The sequence below is a fragment of the Phyllobates terribilis genome, unplaced genomic scaffold (assembly GCF_046119375.1).
Source record: "Phyllobates terribilis strain yellow unplaced genomic scaffold, ASM4611937v1 Scaffold_154__1_contigs__length_4444370, whole genome shotgun sequence".
Taxonomy (NCBI): Eukaryota; Metazoa; Chordata; class Amphibia; order Anura; family Dendrobatidae; genus Phyllobates; species Phyllobates terribilis.
The window spans coordinates 4261594-4280997 of NW_027362914.1; positions in this window are offsets into that span (position 1 = coordinate 4261594).

Genomic DNA, 19404 nt, shown 5'->3' on the forward strand with positions numbered 1-19404 from the left:
CCCAAAAACGCTATGTTTGATAGTACCAGGAAAAGTGAATCCTTGCAGATTTGAAGCAGTTTCATGTCTATTCTTTCAGTATTTTTGCAGCGTTTCTAAAGAACGGGACAAAAAAAATCTCAAAAAACGCAATATCAAGGGGATTTTCCTGCCGAGCGACATGTTTTTTGTGCAGAAATGTTCTTCCCTTTCTTTTTTGTTTATATTTTGTGTTATACACTAGTGGCCAAAATTGAGGCAACACTTTCAGTTTTTCACCATGACCAATATTTAATGGAAGTTTTCACTGACCTACTTACTTGTACACACGCCCTCTTCTGCGATATGTATTCTATGTTGGTTTATAGTGACCTGGGTGTGATTTAAGACAGATATTGTGCGATTAAAATGCGGTTTTTATATTTTAAAGCCAGTTTGTCATCAGAAGGTAAGCAATTACATGTATTCGTTCTCAAAGTGTGTAAGCGGTTTCAAGAGACTGGTTCGATAAAGAATAAACCAGGTAGAGAAAGGAAGAAGGCTACAACTCCTCAGACTGATAGAAGAATTGTTAGAATCACCCTAAATAACAGGGAATAAACTGCTGTTAACATCAACAAGGAGCTTATCAACACCGGAGTGACAGTGTCTGATCGGATGGTTCGACGACGACTGGTAAACGCGGGGTTAAGAGCCAGAATACCAGGTAAAAAGCCATTTTTGAATGCCTCACAGCATCAGAAACGTCTGCAGGGGCCAAAGAACATTGTAAATGGACCATTGAACAATGGAGAAATGTTATATGGAGCGATGAGACACGCATATCCATCTTTGGCAGCGACGGTGTCCGCTACGTTCGACGACGACCTGGAGAGGACTGGTTGCCAGAGGGTACAGTACCCACCATGAAGCCTCCTCTGAGTGTTATGGTAGGGGGCTGCGTGTCCAGAGATGCAGGTGGTAGGCTGCAGGTAATTGAAGAAACAGTTAATGCTGAAAAGTACGTCAAGGAAGTCCTTCAGCCTAAACTCATTCCTTCGGCACATGATGTATTTAGTGAAGGGACACCGTTTATTTTAAGATGGAGCCCCATGCCATACAGCTAAAAAATGTCTCTCTTGGTTCAAGGACAAAAATGTCCAGCTATTGAATTGGCCAGGAAACAGCCCAGATCTCAATCCTATTGAGAATCTCTGGGCTCGCCTCAAAAGAGCGGTGTCAAAACAGCGGGCTTCACACAAGCAGGAACTCATTGCAGCCATCATCAAATCATGGCTTCATATCATCACACCATCTGATTTACACAAACTGGTAGATAGCATGCCAAGTAGATGCCAGGCAGTCATCAAGGCCGAGGGCTGTCCAACTGAGTATTAACATTTAGTGTTAGATATGAAAATAGGACAAATCAATGGCTTTTCTCCCACAGTCATCTGAGTGACAATAGTGTCCAATTTGTTGACAAATGAACAAATTTCCTGCTAATATTGTGTTTCTATATGAGATTTTATTTCTACTTAAAAACTTTACTGTGAAATCAAAAACATTCATGAAATTTGTATTTGTATTGGCAAAATGCTAAAAATTTATAAATCTTGGGGGTGTTGCCTCAATTTTGGCCACTAGTGTATAGAGTTCCTCAGTATATTTATATGTTGTCCCCCATCACCTTTTTCATCTCTCCTTACAAGTATGCCTTGTATCTTAGCTAAAACATGGTAGTAAGTAGCATATTAAACCCTTTTATAATGGGCAGTGTAGAATCGCTGCATATTTCAGGGTTATGCGCTCCTGAGGACTCATTAGTGCTGCCCTCCTCAGGCGAAACCTGGTTGTGACCTCGTATAATATGGGGCTAGCCGGTCTCACCTACCAGTTTGGGTCAAAAACCCTTTTTCGTTTGCTTTGATGTTTTACTCATTATTTATTACGTTTACACCCCAAATCTCTGCTAATCCTGGAGATCAAACCTATGAAAGCAATTTATGAATGATCGTAACACCTCTATGAAGGGTAATTATCATCTCCTTCATAAATATACATTTATATGTATAAATACATATGTGGTCAATGCATAGTACTGGCACATGACTTATCACTTTCCAGGACCTTACAAAGCACCAGGAACATTCATAACAAGCGGAGGAGAAGCGATTCTGGCAACTTAATAGGAAAGGATTCTTTACAGTTAGAGCAGTCAGACTGTGGAATGCCAACCACAAGATATAGTAATGGCAGATAGTATAACAGCATTTATAGAAGGGCTGGATACTTTTTTAACAAAACATGACATTGTGGGTTATAAATAATCTAGTAAAAAGAAAATGGATAACTTTGGAGATAGACCAAGGACATTAAAGTTCAAACTTTTTCAACCTATGTAACTATGCAAGTATGCAGAATGCACATTAGGAAAATGCTTGAAATGCAATTCCCTATAATATTATTTTACAAGTAATTTCCTCTTAATTTTCTGCTTTGTAAAGTGCTAGTTATAAGCCCAATCTATGGATCTAAAAAGTGCAAAACACTCCTGAAACACTTGTACGTATGTTCTATAATCTATGTTTCTTATGGTGCCTAAGGGAAGCCGTAATTATAAGACTCCTGCTTGGTAACAAGTGCAGTTATTTGCCTCCATAATGAAAATGAATTACCAATGATGAAAGGGTTAATACTTGGACCCTGCATCAGTAATAGCCCTTGTAGTAATCATGACAACTATTGTGAGGGCATAAACAAGTGTCATAAAGAAGATTCCATAAAAGAATGCCGCGCTGCCACGATCAGCGCCATTACTGATGATGCGCCTGAGGACCTTGAGCTTGACCACCCCACGTAATGTGCCAACGTTGGTGTAATTTGGAGGTTCTAGCAGGGAAAGGGGTTGTCTTCTTAGACACCCCGGGGGGAAGGGAAGGTAACAGAACGGGGGGTCCCCAAAACAGGATCCCCTTCTGTTACTATGTACAAACAGCTGCTCTTCTTTGGGAGTTCATGGATGGATCCTTGACTTTAATGGGTGATAAATTGGGAGGGGGAGGGGATACTCATCCTATTAGGGGTTATCCATAATGAGCAACCCCTGTAACCAAGTACCCAACTTCTTGAGAGACGGAGCTGGATCTGTAAGGGAGAAGTGGTAGATAAATCTGGGAAATCAGATCAACTAAATTCGTTCCAGCAACAAATGTGGTGACAGATATCGCAGCCAGATCTCTCCCACATCCAGTTTATCACATTAATAGTCTATATTTGTTATGTCGTTCTCTGTAAATATGTAGAAATTCTAAAACTCCGTCATATATCGGCACTAACTCTCTAAGCCCAAGGGAAGGGCAGCCCTCCAGCCATGGTTCCCTAGAGGTTTCCTCCACATGGGTTTTTCCTCTCCTGAGTGCTGGAGGGTGACTCTTCGTGAGTCGAGGGTTGTGCCATTTTCGGTGTCATGTAAATTTAAATAAAGTTGAGAACGTTTGACACCTAATTGCAATGCTTTGTGTATTTATTTTGTATGTGTCTGATTCATTTTGTTTGGGAGTCGGGGTCCATCACACTTCACTGAGTCATACGTCTGGACATCTGCTGCCAGCAGTTTTGCCCCAGGGGTTGCCCCTGCTCTGGGGAGTTTGATGGAGCAGAGAAGACAAGAATTATAGCACTCATCCTCAGAATAAGGACTTCTATTACAGTACTACAAGCAGCTTCCTCGCCTCATTCACACAGTGAGTATTTTGGGCACTAATTTACATCAGTATTTGTAAGCTGAAAACCAGAGGGGAACAAACACAGTGAAAAATAGTAACTGAAACACTTTCACCTCTTCTGTTTTGGATCCACTCTTGGCATCTGCTAACAAATACTGATGCAAAATATCGCCATGGAAGTGCCCTAAATTCTTACTGACTGATTTGACTGTTTGAGTTGCAGTCAAGCAACAGAGGTTGCAAGCGTTAAAGGAGTTTTCTGGTATCAAAAACCCCTGTCCCCCTTGCCATTTTTCTCTATCCTGAACCTGTGCTGCCTGCCCCGATCTCAGACTGTCTGACCTAGTCCTTGTCTTCGCTCTCCTGTGTCTGGTACCCTGGTACCTCCGGAATGCTGCTACAGTCCCGGGGACTGCCCTGAAGTGGTACCTGGTGTCTATCGGCGGCCCAGTCTATCCTCACCGCCAGAGGTTCTAGTGGAGACCCAGTAGACACCTAATCACAACCCTCCCGTGGGGCAGTGGGTCCATATCCACCAGTGTTGCACCCACATAGCAAATGTGGTACCAATATTCAAGAAGGGGATAACATCTGAGCCTGGAATTTATAGACCGGTAAGTTTAACTTGTACTGTGGGCAACATCTTTGAGGGTTTTCTAAGAGATACTAACCTGGAGCACCTCAATAAGAATAACCTAAACATATGATTATGAGGGATCTGTCCTGCAAACTAATCTGAAAAGATTCTATAGGGAGGTAAGTTCTAGGTTGGACCAGGGAAACTTAGTGGATGTTGTCTATCTGGACTTTTCAAAGGCATTTGATACGGTGCCATACAACAGGTTGGTACATAAAAATTTTCAATATATTATATGGTAAACTTGCTCCACGAAAGAACAAGTCCTTGTGTGGTCGATGGAAAAAGCAAGGAAAATATCAGTGATGCGGTCGTTACCTCTTGACAGCTCCATTTGGTACTTGTTCTCTAGTCCCTTCATGGCCACGGTGATAAAAAATTCCCTGAAAAGCTCATTATTCTAATAAAAAAATACAAAGTAAGGAGCTGACACAAAGGAGAGCAGACAACTCGTATGTCAAAATAAGCAATTGCAGTTACCTTAATTTTCTCAAAGAAGGTGCCATTAATCACTATGTCGTATGCAGTGCAGCCGCATCCACCTGTAGGACAAAGTGCACCAGGACTTAGATACTTTGCGGTGCCGACTCAATCCATTGACCTTAGTAGGGCTGCTATGAATAAGTGGTATAAGTTCTTAAAGGGGAATCCAAGTAGTGGACAATCCCTTTAAGTCCCAAATCTAAACCAAAAAAGTTCAAAAGTTAACAACAAGATGTCAAACTTTATTCCGCAGACTGGAAGTGGACCTACCAGAACCTGTGGAGATGGCACCTTTGACCATTGAGGATTAGTAAGTTGTAATACTTGCTATTTTAACCCCTTTAAGGATATCTCTGGACTACCCCTTTAAAAAGAGACGCGCTGTATTAAAAAAAACCGTACTATTATCAACTTCAACGTGGGGCTCTCCAAGGCTCATGGGGACTCGATAGCCAGAGGGATCATCAGATTCCAGGATGCTGACTAACTCCTGCTCCGTCAGGTCCGGGGACGCTGGGATCTGGTTCGACTTGCAGATGTTAATAAAGATTTTGGTATTTTTGGATGTGCGAGTTTTAATGCAGAAACCTAACACAGAAATAAAAACAAAAAGTGAACAAAAATACAATAAAATTGGCAAAAGCCAAGCAGCATTTACATGTAACCAACTGTATAAGAAAAAACGATGTGACCCCCCACGTTGGTTGCATCATGTGACCGTTGCAGTCAATAAGACCCCACTGCCCCACTGTGGTATCTGTCACATAATATGCACAAAGTAATCTGGATAATAATCAGAGGACGCCCATCTCACCCGATTGGGGTCTGATCTGTCTGCTTTCTGGTAAGTTCGGTATTCTGCTCTCCATCTCCTGTTTGGCCTGAAATGAGGCAACAAGTGAGAATCAGTGAGTAACATGAACAGGATGGTTCTGCAAACTGATTTTTCCTGCACCAAAATAGTACAACTGTGAGGGGTCTAAAGCCAACAATACACATTAGGTAAATGTTGGAGACTGCAGCGCCCCCGGTGGCTGACGGAGGAGACATTCACCCGGTGATTGCTGGCCTCTCCAATTCATCTTTCGTACCTTCATCAGCATCTGTTCATACAGCGCTTCCTCCATGTTTGTGTTCATTTCTGCAGACAGCAGCGACTTGTCAGACGCCATTTTTTCGGTCAAAGACAGAAGCTCAGGGATCTTGTTTTATAAGAGAAAACCTGAAAAATGAAAATATGTATTAATCTTCTCCACAGACAACGACAAGGGGAGAGTGCGGGAGCCTGACAGCCCATGGCACGACGGGGTGCGGGAGACTGACAGCCCAGGGCACGAGGGGGTGCGGGAGCCTGACAGCCCACGACACGAGGGGGTGCGGGACCTTGCCAGCCAACGACACGAGGGGGTGCGGGAGCCTGACAGCCCATGGCACGACGGGGTGCGGGAGACTGACAGCCCAGGGCACCAGGGGGTGCGGGAGCCTGACAGCCCACGGCACGAGGGGGTGCGGGAGCCTGACAGCCCACGACACGAGGGGGTGCGGGAGCCTGACAGCCCACGGCACGAGGGGGTGTGGGAGCCTGACGGCCTACGGCACGAGGGGGTGCGGAAGCCTGACAGCCCACGACACCAGGGGGTGCAGGAGCCTGACAGACCACGACACCAGGGGGTGCGGGAGCCTGACAGCCCATGGCACGAGGGGGCGCGGGAGCCCCACTGCCCACGACACCAGGGGGTGCGGGAGCCTGACAGCCCACGACACCAGGGGGTGCGGGAGCCTGACAGCCCACGGCACGATGGGGCGCAGTAGCCTGACAGCCCACGACACGAGGGGGTGAGGGAGCCTGACAGCTCACGACATGAGGGGGTGTGGGAGCCTGACAGCCCACGACACGAGGGGGTGTGGGAGCCTGACAGCCCCCGACAAGAGGGGGTGCGGGAGCCTGACAGCCCACGACACGAGGGGGTGCGGGAGCCTGACAGCCCATGACACGAGGGGGTGCGGGAGCCCGACAGCCCACGACATGAAGGGTGCGGGAGCCCGACAGCCCACGACACGAGGGGGTGCGGGAGCCCGACAGCCCACGACACGAGGGGGTGCGGGAGCCCGACAGCCCACGACACGAGGGGGTGCGGGAGCCCGACAGCCCACGACACGAGGGGATGCGGGAGCCCGACAGCCCACGACACGAGGGGGTGCGGGAGCCCGACAGCCCACAACACCAGGGGGTGCGGGAGCCCGACAGCCCACGACACGAGGGGGTGCGGGAGCCCGACAGCCCACGACACGAGGGGGTGCGGGAGCCCGACAGCCCACGACACGAGGGGGTGTGGGAGCCCGACAGCCCACGACACGAAGGGGTGCGGGAGCCCGACAGCCCACGACACCAGGGGGTGCGGGAGCCCGACAGCCCACGACACCAGGGGGTGCGGGAGCCCGACAGCCCACGACACCAGGGGGTGCGGGAGCCCGACAGCCCATGACACCAGGGGGTGCGGGAGCCTGACAGCCCACGACACCAGGGGGTGCGGGAGCCTGACAGCCCACGGCACGATGGGGCGCAGTAGCCTGACAGCCCACGACACGAGGGGGTGCGGGAGCCTGACAGCTCACGACATGAGGGGGTGTGGGAGCCTGACAGCCCACGACACGAGGGGGTGTGGGAGCCTGACAGCCCCCGACAAGAGGGGGTGCGGGAGCCTGACAGCCCACGACACGAGGGGGTGCGGGAGCCTGACAGCCCATGACACGAGGGGGTGCGGGAGCCCGACAGCCCACGACATGAAGGGTGCGGGAGCCCGACAGCCCACGACACGAGGGGGTGCGGGAGCCCGACAGCCCACGACACGAGGGGGTGCGGGAGCCCGACAGCCCACGACACGAGGGGGTGCGGGAGCCCGACAGCCCACGACACGAGGGGATGCGGGAGCCCGACAGCCCACGACACGAGGGGGTGTGGGAGCCCGACAGCCCACGACACCAGGGGGTGCGGGAGCCCGACAGCCCACGACACGAGGGGGTGCGGGAGCCCGACAGCCCACGACACGAGGGAGTGCGGGAGCCCGAAAGCCCACGACACGAGGGGGTGTGGGAGCCCGACAGCCCACGACACGAAGGGGTGCGGGAGCCCGACAGCCCACGACACCAGGGGGTGCGGGAGCCCGACAGCCCACGACACCAGGGGGTGCGGGAGCCCGACAGCCCACGACACCAGGGGGTGCGGGAGCCCGACAGCCCATGACACCAGGGGGTGCGGGAGCCTGACAGCCCACGACACCAGGGGGTGCGGGAGCCTGACAGCCCACGGCACGATGGGGCGCAGTAGCCTGACAGCCCACGACACGAGGGGGTGCGGGAGCCTGACAGCTCACGACATGAGGGGGTGTGGGAGCCTGACAGCCCACGACACGAGGGGGTGTGGGAGCCTGACAGCCGCCGACAAGAGGGGGTGCGGGAGCCTGACAGCCCACGACACGAGGGGGTGCGGGAGCCTGACAGCCCATGACACGAGGGGGTGCGGGAGCCCGACAGCCCACGACATGAAGGGTGCGGGAGCCCGACAGCCCACGACACGAGGGGGTGCGGGAGCCCGACAGCCCACGACACGAGGGGGTGCGGGAGCCCGACAGCCCACGACACGAGGGGGTGCGGGAGCCCGACAGCCCACGACACGAGGGGATGCGGGAGCCCGACAGCCCACGACACGAGGGGGTGTGGGAGCCCGACAGCCCACGACACCAGGGGGTGCGGGAGCCCGACAGCCCACGACACGAGGGGGTGCGGGAGCCCGACAGCCCACAACACGAGGGGGTGCGGGAGCCCGACAGCCCACGACACGAGGGGGTGTGGGAGCCCGACAGCCCACGACACGAAGGGGTGCGGGAGCCCGACAGCCCACGACACCAGGGGGTGCGGGAGCCCGACAGCCCACGACACCAGGGGGTGCGGGAGCCCGACAGCCCATGACACCAGGGGGTGCCTGAGCCTGACAATATTGGGAGTGGGATTCTGCACACCTACAGCTAGCTACTTATTGTCCTGAATGTAGTAATCACCTTGGCACATTCCCATCTTCTTACCTGTAGTACAGACGCCAAACACCACTACTCTGACTGCAATCACCCAGCTACAGCGTCACCACGCCTCAGCAACAGGGGAGCGTCTAGATTGGAGTTGATTTCTTGAGGGTGAGGAGTGATTTTATGGAATCATGACGTCACCGGAAGGGGCGGGGCCTTCTCAGTCCAGTGGACACTATTCCACCTGCAGCTGCAGCAGTGCGCACATTGTGCCGGGACAGGAGGATGGTGATGAGGAGCTCGTGTTCAGCGTTGTGCTGTGAGGACTGAGGCGGGGAGAACTGACCATGTGAATAAATGCTGTGCTGGCATAAAGGGGGGTGGTGTGAGGGGCATCCAGGGGGCTGTGTGGGTGGTGTGAGGGGGCCAGGAGTGGATTAAGAGTGGCAAGGGCCCAGGACACACACACACCTGATGTATCATGTGACATGTCACATGATCCCCTGTGATAGATCATATGATAGTTCACGTGAAATTAATTTGGCACAATATTAATTATAATAATTTTTTTTAGGCTGTGTGCCCACTATTCGCTTTTTAAGCGTTTCCGCAGCGGCAATTCCGCTGCAGAAACGCTTAAAAATGCTTGGTAGAAGGTCTGCCATGTTCCCCAATGATAATCCGCATGTGCTGTGCACATGCGGAAATTTCCGCTGCGGATTATCATTGCGGAAAAATCCGCAGCACTACCAATTATTCTGCGGAAGTGCGGCGAAAAGAGGGATTGGAAAAGCGGATGCCTGGTGTGTTTGGAACCATACTTTGAAGCATTGTGGAACCTCTGTGATTTGTCCTGGACAGTTACCTATTGAGGGATTTAAAGGAAACATCGCCCAAGGCATCTACCGTGACCTCAGATGGACTAGAGATCAGATAAGTCCATTTCTCTTTTTTGGTGTTTTGAACACTATTTCTGTCATGTAATGGTACTCATTTGTATAAGTGGGTGATTGCTGCTCTTATCTATCTACCTACAGTACAGACCAAATTTTTTGACACACCTTCTCATTTAAAGATTTTTCTGTATTTTCATGACTATGAAAATTGTACATTTACACTGAAGGCATCAAAACTATGAATTAACACATGTGGAATTATATACTTAACAAAAAATTGTGAAACAACTGAAAATATATCTTATATTCTAGGTTCTTCAAAGTAGCCACCTTTTCCTTTGATGACTGCTTTGCACACTCTTGGAATTCTCTTGATGAGCTTCAAGAGGTAGTCACCGGAAATGGTTTTCACTTCACAGGTGTGCCCTGTCAGGTTTAATAAGTGGGATTTCTTGCCTTATAAATGGGGTTGGGACCATCAGTTGTGTTGTGCAGAAGTCTGGTGGATACACAGCTGATAGTCCTACTGAATAGACTGTTAGAATTTGTATTATGGCAAGAAAAAAGCAGCTAAGTAAAGAAAAACGAGTGGCCATCATTACTTTAAGAAATGAAGGTCAGTCAGTCCGAAAAATTGGGAAAACTTTGAAAGTGTCCCCAAGTGCAGTTGCAAAAACCATCAAGCGCTACAAAGAAACTGGCTCACATGAGGACCACCCCAGGAAAGGAAGACCAAGAGTCACCTCTGCTTCTGAGGATAAGTTTATCCGAGTCACCAGCCTCAGAAATCGCAGGTTAACAGCAGCTCAGATTAGAGACCAGGTCAATGCTACACAGAGTTCTAGCAGCAGACAAATCTCTTCAACAACTGTTAAGAGGAGACTTTGTGCAGTAGACCTTCATGGTAAAATAGCTGCTAGGAAACCATTGCTAAGGACAGGCAACAAGCAGAAGAGACTTGTTTGGGCTAAAGAACACAAGGAATGGACATTAGACCAGTGGAAATCTGTGCTTTGGTCTGATGAGTCCAAATTTGAGATCTTTGGTTCCAACCACCGTGTCTTTGTGCAACGCAGAAAAGGTGAACGGATGGACTCTACATGCCTGGTTCCCACCGTGAAGCATGGAGGAGGAGGTGTGATGGTGTGGGGGTGCTTTGCTGGTGACACTGTTGGGGATTTATTCAAAATTGAAGGCATACTGAACCAGCATGGCTACCACAGCATCTTGCAGCGGCATGCTATTCCATCCGGTTTGCGTTTAGTTGGACCATCATTTATTTTTCAAAAGGACAATGACCCCAAACACACCTCCAGGCTGTGTAAGGGCTATTTGACCAGGAGGGAGAGTGATGGGGTGCTACGCCAGATGACCTGGCCTCCACAGTCACCAGACCTGAACCCAACAATAAATACACAGAGGAATGGATCCCATAAATAATTTGTCAACAAATAAGGACCACCCCCCTAAATTTTTGCTCATATACAGTACAGACCAAAAGTTTGGACACACCTTCTCATTTAAAGATTTTTCTGTATTTTCATGACTATGAAAATTGTACATTCACACTGAAGGCATCAAAACTATGAATTAACACATGTGGAATTATATACTTAACAAAAAAGTGTGAAACAACTGAAAATATGTCTTATATTCTAGGTTCTTCAAAGTAGCCACCTTTTGCTTTGATGACTGCTTTGCACACTCTTGGCATTCTCTTGATGAGCTTCAAGAGGTAGTCACCGGAAATGGTCCTCAAACAATCTTGAAGGAGTTCCCAGAGATGCTTAGCACTTGTTGGCCCTTTTGCCTTCACTCTGCGGTCCAGCTCACCCCAAACCATCTCGATTGGGTTCAGGTCTGGTGACTGTGGAGGCCAGGTCATCTGGCGTAGCACCCCATCACTCTCCTTCCTGGTCAAATAGCCCTTACACAGCCTGGAGGTGTGTTTGGGGTCATTGTCCTTTTGAAAAATAATTGATGGTCCAACTAAACACAAACCGAATGGAATAGCATGCCGCTGCAAGATGCTGTGGTAGCCATGCTGGTTCAGTATGCCTTCAATTTTGAATAAATCCCCAACAGTGTCACCAGCAAAGCACCATCACACCTCCTCCTCCATGCTTCACGGTGGGAACCAGGCATGTAGAGTCCATCCGTTCACCTTTTCTGCGTTGCACAAAGACACGGTGGTTGGAACCAAAGATCTCAAATTTGACTCATCAGACCGAAGCACAGATTTCCACTGGTCTAATGTCCATTCCTTGTGTTCTTTAGCCCAAACAAGTCTCTTCTGCTTGTTGCCTGTCCTTAGTGGTTTCCTAGCAGCTATTTTACCATGAAGGTCTACTGCACAAAGTCTCCTCTTAACAGTTGTTGAAGAGATGTGTCTGCTGCTAGAACTCTGTGTAGCATTGACCTGGTCTCTAATCTGAGCTGCTGTTAACCTGCGATTTCTGAGGCTGGTGACTCGGATAAACTTATCCTCAGAAGCAGAGGTGACTCTTGGTCTTCCTTTCCTGGGGTGGTCCTCATGTGAGCCAGTTTCTTTGTAGCGCTTGATGGTTTTTGCAACTGCACTTGGGGACACTTTCAAAGTTTTCCCAATTTTTCGGACTGACTGACCTTCATTTCTTAAAGTAATGATGGCCACTCGTTTTTCTTTACTTAGCTGCTTTTTTCTTACCATAATACAAATTCTAACAGTCTATTCAGTAGGACTATCAGCTGTGTATCCACCAGACTACTGCACAACACAACTGATGGTCCCAACCCCATTTATAAGGCAAGAAATCCCACTTATTAAACCTGACAGGGCACACCTGTGAAGTGAAAACCATTTCTGGTGACTACCTCTTGAAGCTCATCAAGAGAATGCCAAGAGTGTGCAAAGCAGTCATCAAAGCAAAAGGTGGCTACTTTGAAGAACCTAGAATATAAGATATATTTTCAGTTGTTTCACACTTTTTTGTTAAGTATATAATTCCACATGTGTTAATTCATAGTTTTGATGCCTTCAGTGTGAATGTACAATTTTCATAGTCATGAAAATACAGAAAAATCTTTAAATGAGAAGGTGTGTCCAAACTTTTGGTCTGTACTGTAGGTAGATAGATAAGAGCAGCAATCACCCACTTATACAAATGAGTACCATTACATGACAGAAATACTGTTCAAAACACCAAAAAAGAGAAATGGACTTATCTGATCTCTAGTCCATCTGAGGTCACGGTAGATGCCTTGGGCGATGTTTCCTTTAAATCCCTCAATAGGTAACTGTCCAGGACAAATCACAGAGGTTCCACAATGTTTCAAAGTATGGTTCCAAACACACCAGGCATCCGCTTTTCCAATCGCTCAAAGAAATATAGGAATGGAAGCACTTATCCTGGGTGCACCTATTATGGTCTCTCTCCTCTAACATTTCCCTGTCCCCTGATGAGCCCCATATCGAGGAGGGGGTGAAACGCGTTGGGACTTTTGTTCTTTGCTGATGGCTATATATTTCTTTGAGGGATTGGAAAAGCGGATGTCTGGTGTGTTTGGAACCATACTTTGAAACATTGTAGAACCTCTGTGATTTGTCCTGGACAGTTACCTATTGAGGGATTTAAAAGAAACATCGCCCAAGGCATCTACCGTGACCTCAGATGGACTAGAGATCAGATAAGTCCATTTCTCCTTTTTGGTGTTTTGACCAGTATTTCTGTCATGTAATGGTACTCATTTGTATAAGTGGGTGATTGCTGCTCTTATCTATCTACCTATATGAGCAAAAATTTAGAGGGGGTGGTCCTTATTTGTTGACAAATTATTTATGGGATCCATTCCTCTGTGTATTTATTTTTTTTTCCACTGACATAAATGTTGTGTGATTTTTTGATGCTTAGCATGTCAATTATGGCATGACTAGTATATACTGCTGGTCAATATGTTTATTGTTTGTGTGTGTGCTTAGGGATACGTAGGGATAAGCAAGGGACAGCCTCCGAGGAGCGGGGACACCAATCTGCACTACTAGGGTGAAAACACTCCGATGTTAGGGAGGGAGAGATACTCCACTAGGGCTGCTTAGGGCAAGTCTGTCTGTACTACCTACCACCCTTATTATCCATCCCTCATATGGTGCTTTTATTGATATGTGTAGTTAATTTTTGTCCTAGTTGTACTATTGAGTACACTTTTAAATGGCTTTGATAGCAGCCTTCAGCTCGTCATCGTTGTTGGGTCTGATGTCTCTCATCTTCCTCTTGACAATACCCCATAGATTCTCTATAATAGATTCTCTATGGGGTTAAGGTCAGGCGAGTTTGCTACCAACCAAGCACAGTGATACTGTTGTTTTTAAACCAGGTATTGGTACTTTTGGCAGTGTGGACAGGGGCCAAGTCCTGCTGGAGAATGACATTTCCATCTCCAAAAAGCTTGTCGGCAGAGGGAAGCATGAAGTGCTGTAAAATGTCCTGGTAGACGGCTGTGCTGACTTTGGTCTTGATAAAACACAGTGGACCTACACCAGCAGATGACATGGCTCCCCAAACCATCACCGATTGTGGAAACTTCACACTAGACCTCAAGCAGCTTGGATTGTGGGCTCTCCACTCTTCCTCCAGACTCTGAGACCTTGTGGAGTGTGTCAGTGACTGCCTTCTGGACATCTGTCAAGTCAGCAGTCTTCCCCATGATTGTGGAGCCTACTGAAACAGACTAAAGGACCTTGTTAAATGCTTAGGAAGCCTTTGCAGGTGTTTTTTGTTAATTATTCTAATTTATTGAGATAATGACTTTTGTGTTTTCATTGGCTGTAAGCCATAATCATCAACATTAACAGAAATAAACACTTGAAATAGATGACTCTGTCTGTAATGACTCTATATGAGTTTCACTTTTTGCATTGAAGAACTGAAATAAATTAACTTTTTGATGATATTCTAATTTAGTGAGATGCACCTGGATTATTAGAATTATCACACCAGTACACCTGTTTTCTCATTTGCAAGATTTAAGTAAACCTTGTATTATATCTTTTTCATTTGTGAATGTCCTTATACTTTCAAGCAGAACCTAGACACCCCACAATACAATAACCCATCGATCACTACAAGCCCTCCGTATTATGGACTGAGTATACCTTTCTTATGCCTGAACTGCGCACCCCTCGGTGAAGACAGTGAGTTTTTTGGGGGCAGCTTATGGTCGTCTCAGGATATGAACACCCCCTGATCTGCTTGAAAATATAACTGAAATAAAATGTTGAGAAAAAATGTCAAATATCACGTTGACCCTTCAAGTCACTGTCTTGTAAATCTTTATCACTTCTCCACAGAATAGGTGATTGGTCTGAAATCACTCAGGGGGTAAAGAGACTCTGTCATCACAGAATAACTAATCAAACCAATGGCAGCCCCTCAGTATATCATGGCACCCTGTATTTTGATTGGCAGCTGTAACTTTATAGACTCGAGCAGGGGTCTCAAACATTTGGCCACAGGGGCTGCTTCATGCAGGCCGCAGGCACCATACACCTGGAGGATTGTGGCACGTCAGCACTTTTTCAGTGGAACATATTGCAGGCGCCGTGCACAGACAAGCTCTTTGCTCAGCTCTACCAATGCCAACTGTGGGTCAATCACAGGCCAGCAGCTAATGTCCGCAGGGGACCAGGATGGGAACAGGACTAGAAGATGAGGATCAGGATGTGGTACCACATTTTTAATCTTGATTTCTTTTTGTGTTTCCTAAAGCCATAAAGTTGCCATTTGAAATGACTTTAGTTTTGTGCCATGTCTGTGATCTGCTTTTTTTCAACAACATTAAACAACTGAATGAACATCCTCCGAGCCCGGTGACTCCATAATTTTTGCCAGGGGTTGTAGAAAAGAAATATGGTGTCCCTGAAAATGGCACTTTGTCTTGCTAAGAATGAAGCACAACCCCCCTCACCCCACTCAAATTATTTATTTTTCTAGGTGCGGACAATTATACCCCATTAAGGCTCATACACCTGGACTAGAGAAAAGCAAGTATGTGGTAAAGTGCACTGAGCTGTTCGGCACAACAAGGGTGCACCGAGTGCCTGCACTACATTGGAGCCGTCTTTTTTTGTCTTTATGACAGAATCCCTTTGCAGAGTTAATATCCTTTAGGCAGAGTGCACGTGGTTATAATAATAGTCTAGCTAGTCCCATCCGTAGACATGAGTGATCGTGTGCTTCTCACACATGCCTAACATAGCTGTTTTGCTGTTTATTTACCCCAATTTGATCAATAAATGAATGCAGAATAATGTTTACTGCTCATTTCCAAGGGATCTTGGTGCAAGCCCCCCAAAAAATGCTTCTGTGCGCAGGCACAATCATTATTATTTAGATACGTCCGTTAGGCAAGCTGTACTACTGTGCCCAGAAATCATGTACCTCACTGCAGCAACTCAGTTCCAGTCATCTCTGTAGTGAGACAGAATGGAGTTACTGTATAGAGAACATACTTATATTCCTTACAGTGCACAGACATCACGAGCCTCCATACAGCAACTCCAAGCTAGTCACCTCTGTAGTGAGACGGCTAGCATGGAGTTGCTGTACAAGGGGCGTCCTTATACACAGTACAGTGCACAGAGATCATGGACCTCAGTGCAGCAACTCCCATCTAGTCACCTCTGTACTGAGACATCTAGACTGAAGTTACTGTACAGAGGACGTCCTTATACACAGTACAGTGCACAGAGATCATGAACCTCAGTGCAGCAACTCCCATCTAGTCACCTCTGTACTGAGACATCTAGACTGAGGTTACTGTACAGAGGACGTCCTTATACACAGTACAGTGCACAGAGATCATGGACCTCAGTGCAGCAACTCCGATCTAGTCACCTCTGTACTGAGACATCTAGACTGAAGTTACTGTACAGAGGACGTCCTTATACACAGTACAGTGCACACAAACTATGAATCTCACTACAGCAACTCCGATCTAGTCACCTCTGTACTGAGACATCTAGATTGAAGTTACTGTACTGAGGACGTCCTTATACACAGTACAGTGCACAGAGATCATGAACCTCAGTGCTGCAACTCCGATCTAGTCACCTCTGTACTGAGACATCTAGATTGAAGTTACTGTACAGAGGACATCCTTATACACAGTACAGTGCACAGAGATCATGAACCTCAGTGCAGCAACTCCGATCTAGTCACCTCTGTACTGAGACATCTAGATTGAAGTTACTGTACTGAGGACGTCCTTATACACAGTACAGTGCACAGAGATCATGAACCTCAGTGCTGCAACTCCGATCTAGTCACCTCTGTACTGAGACATCTAGACTGAAGCTACTGTACAGAGGACGTCCTTATACACAGTACGGTGCTCACAAACTATGAATCTCACTACAGCAACTCCGATCTAGTCACCTCTGTACTGAGACATCTAGACTGAAGTTACTGTACAGAGGACGTCCTTATACACAGTACGGTGCTCACAAACTATGAATCTCACTACAGCAACTCCGATCTAGTCACCTCTGTACTGAGACATCTAGATTGAAGTTACTGTACTGAGGACGTCCTTATACACAGTACAGTGCACACAAACTATGAATCTCACTACAGCAACTCCGATCTAGTCACCTCTGTACTGAGACATCTAGATTGAAGTTACTGTACAGGGGACGTCCTTATACACAGTACAGTGCACAGAGATCATGGACCTCAGTGCTGCAACTCCGATCTAGTCACCTCTGTACTGAGACATCTAGATTGTAGTTACTGTACAGAGGACGTCCTTATACACAGTACAGTGCACAGAGATCATGGACCTCAGTGCTGCAACTCCGATCTAGTCACCTCTGTACTGAGACATCTAGATTGTAGTTACTGTACAGAGGACGTCCTTATACACAGTACAGTGCACAGAGATCATGGACCTCAGTGCTGCAACTCCGATCTAGTCACCTCTGTACTGAGACATCTAGATTGTAGTTACTGTACAGAGGACGTCCTTATACACAGTACAGTGCACAGAGATCATGGACCTCAGTGCAGCAACTCCGATCTAGTCACCTCTGTACTGAGACATCTAGATTGTAGTTACTGTACAGAGGACGTCCTTATACACAGTACAGTGCACAGAGATCATGGACCTCAGTGCTGCAACTCCGATCTAGTCACCTCTGTACTGAGACATCTAGATTGTAGTTACTGTACAGAGGACGTCCTTATACACAGTACAGTGCACAGAGATCATGGACCTCAGTGCTGCAACTCCGATCTAGTCACCTCTGTACTGAGAAATCTAGATTGTAGTTACTGTACAGAGGACGTCCTTATACACAGTACAGTGCACAGAGATCATGGACCTCAGTGCTGCAACTCCGATCTAGTCACCTCTGTACTGAGACATCTAGATTGAAGTTACTGTACAGAGGACGTCCTTATACACAGTACGGTGCACAGAAATCATGGACCTCAGTGCTGCAACTCCGATCTAGTCACCTCTGTACTGAGACAACTAGACTGAAGTTACTGTACAGAGGACGTCCATATACACAGTACAGTGCACAGAGATCATGGACCTCAGTGCAGCAACTCCGATCTAGTCACCTCTGTACTGAGACATCTAGATTGAAGTTACTGTGCAGAGGACGTCCTTATACACAGTACAGTACACAGAAATCATGATCCTTACTGCAGCAACTCTGATCTAGTCACCTCTGTACTGAGACATCTAGATTGAAGTTACTGTACAGAAGACATCCTTATACACAGTACAGTGCACAGAGATCATGGACCTCAGTACAGCAACTCCGATCTAGTCACCTCTGTACTGAGACATCTAAACTGAAGTTACTGTACAGAGGACGTCCTTATACACAGTACAGAGCACAGAGATCATGGACCTCAGTACAGCAACTCCGATCTAGTCACCTCTGTACTGAGACATCTAGATTGAAGTTACTGTACAGAGGACGTCCTTATACACAGTACAGTGCACAGAGATCATGGACCTCAGTGCAGCAACTCCGATCTAGTCACCTCTGTACTGAGACATCTAGATTGTAGTTACTGTACAGAGGACGTCCTTATACACAGTACAGTGCACAGAGATCATGGACCTCAGTGCTGCAACTCCGATCTAGTCACCTCTGTACTGAGACATCTAGATTGTAGTTACTGTACAGAGGACGTCCTTATACACAGTACAGTGCACAGAGATCATGGACCTCAGTGCTGCAACTCCGATCTAGTCACCTCTGTACTGAGACATTTAGATTGAAGTTACTGTACAGAGGACGTCCTTATACACAGTACAGTGCACAGAGATCATGAACCTCAGTACAGCAACTCCCATCTAGTCACCTCTGTACTGAGACATCTAGATTGAAGTTACTGTACAGAAGACGTCCTTATACACAGTACAGTGCACAGAGATCATGGACCTCAGTGCAGCAACTCCGATCTAGTCACCTCTGTACTGAGACATCTAGATTGAAGTTACTGTACAGAGGATGTCCTTATACACAGTACAGTGCACAGAGATCATGGACCTCAGTGCAGCAACTCCGATCTAGTCACATCTGTACTGAGACATCTAGATTGAAGTTACTGTACAGAGGATGTCCTTATACACAGTACAGTGCACAGAGATCATGGACCTCAGTGCAGCAACTCCGATCTAGTCAC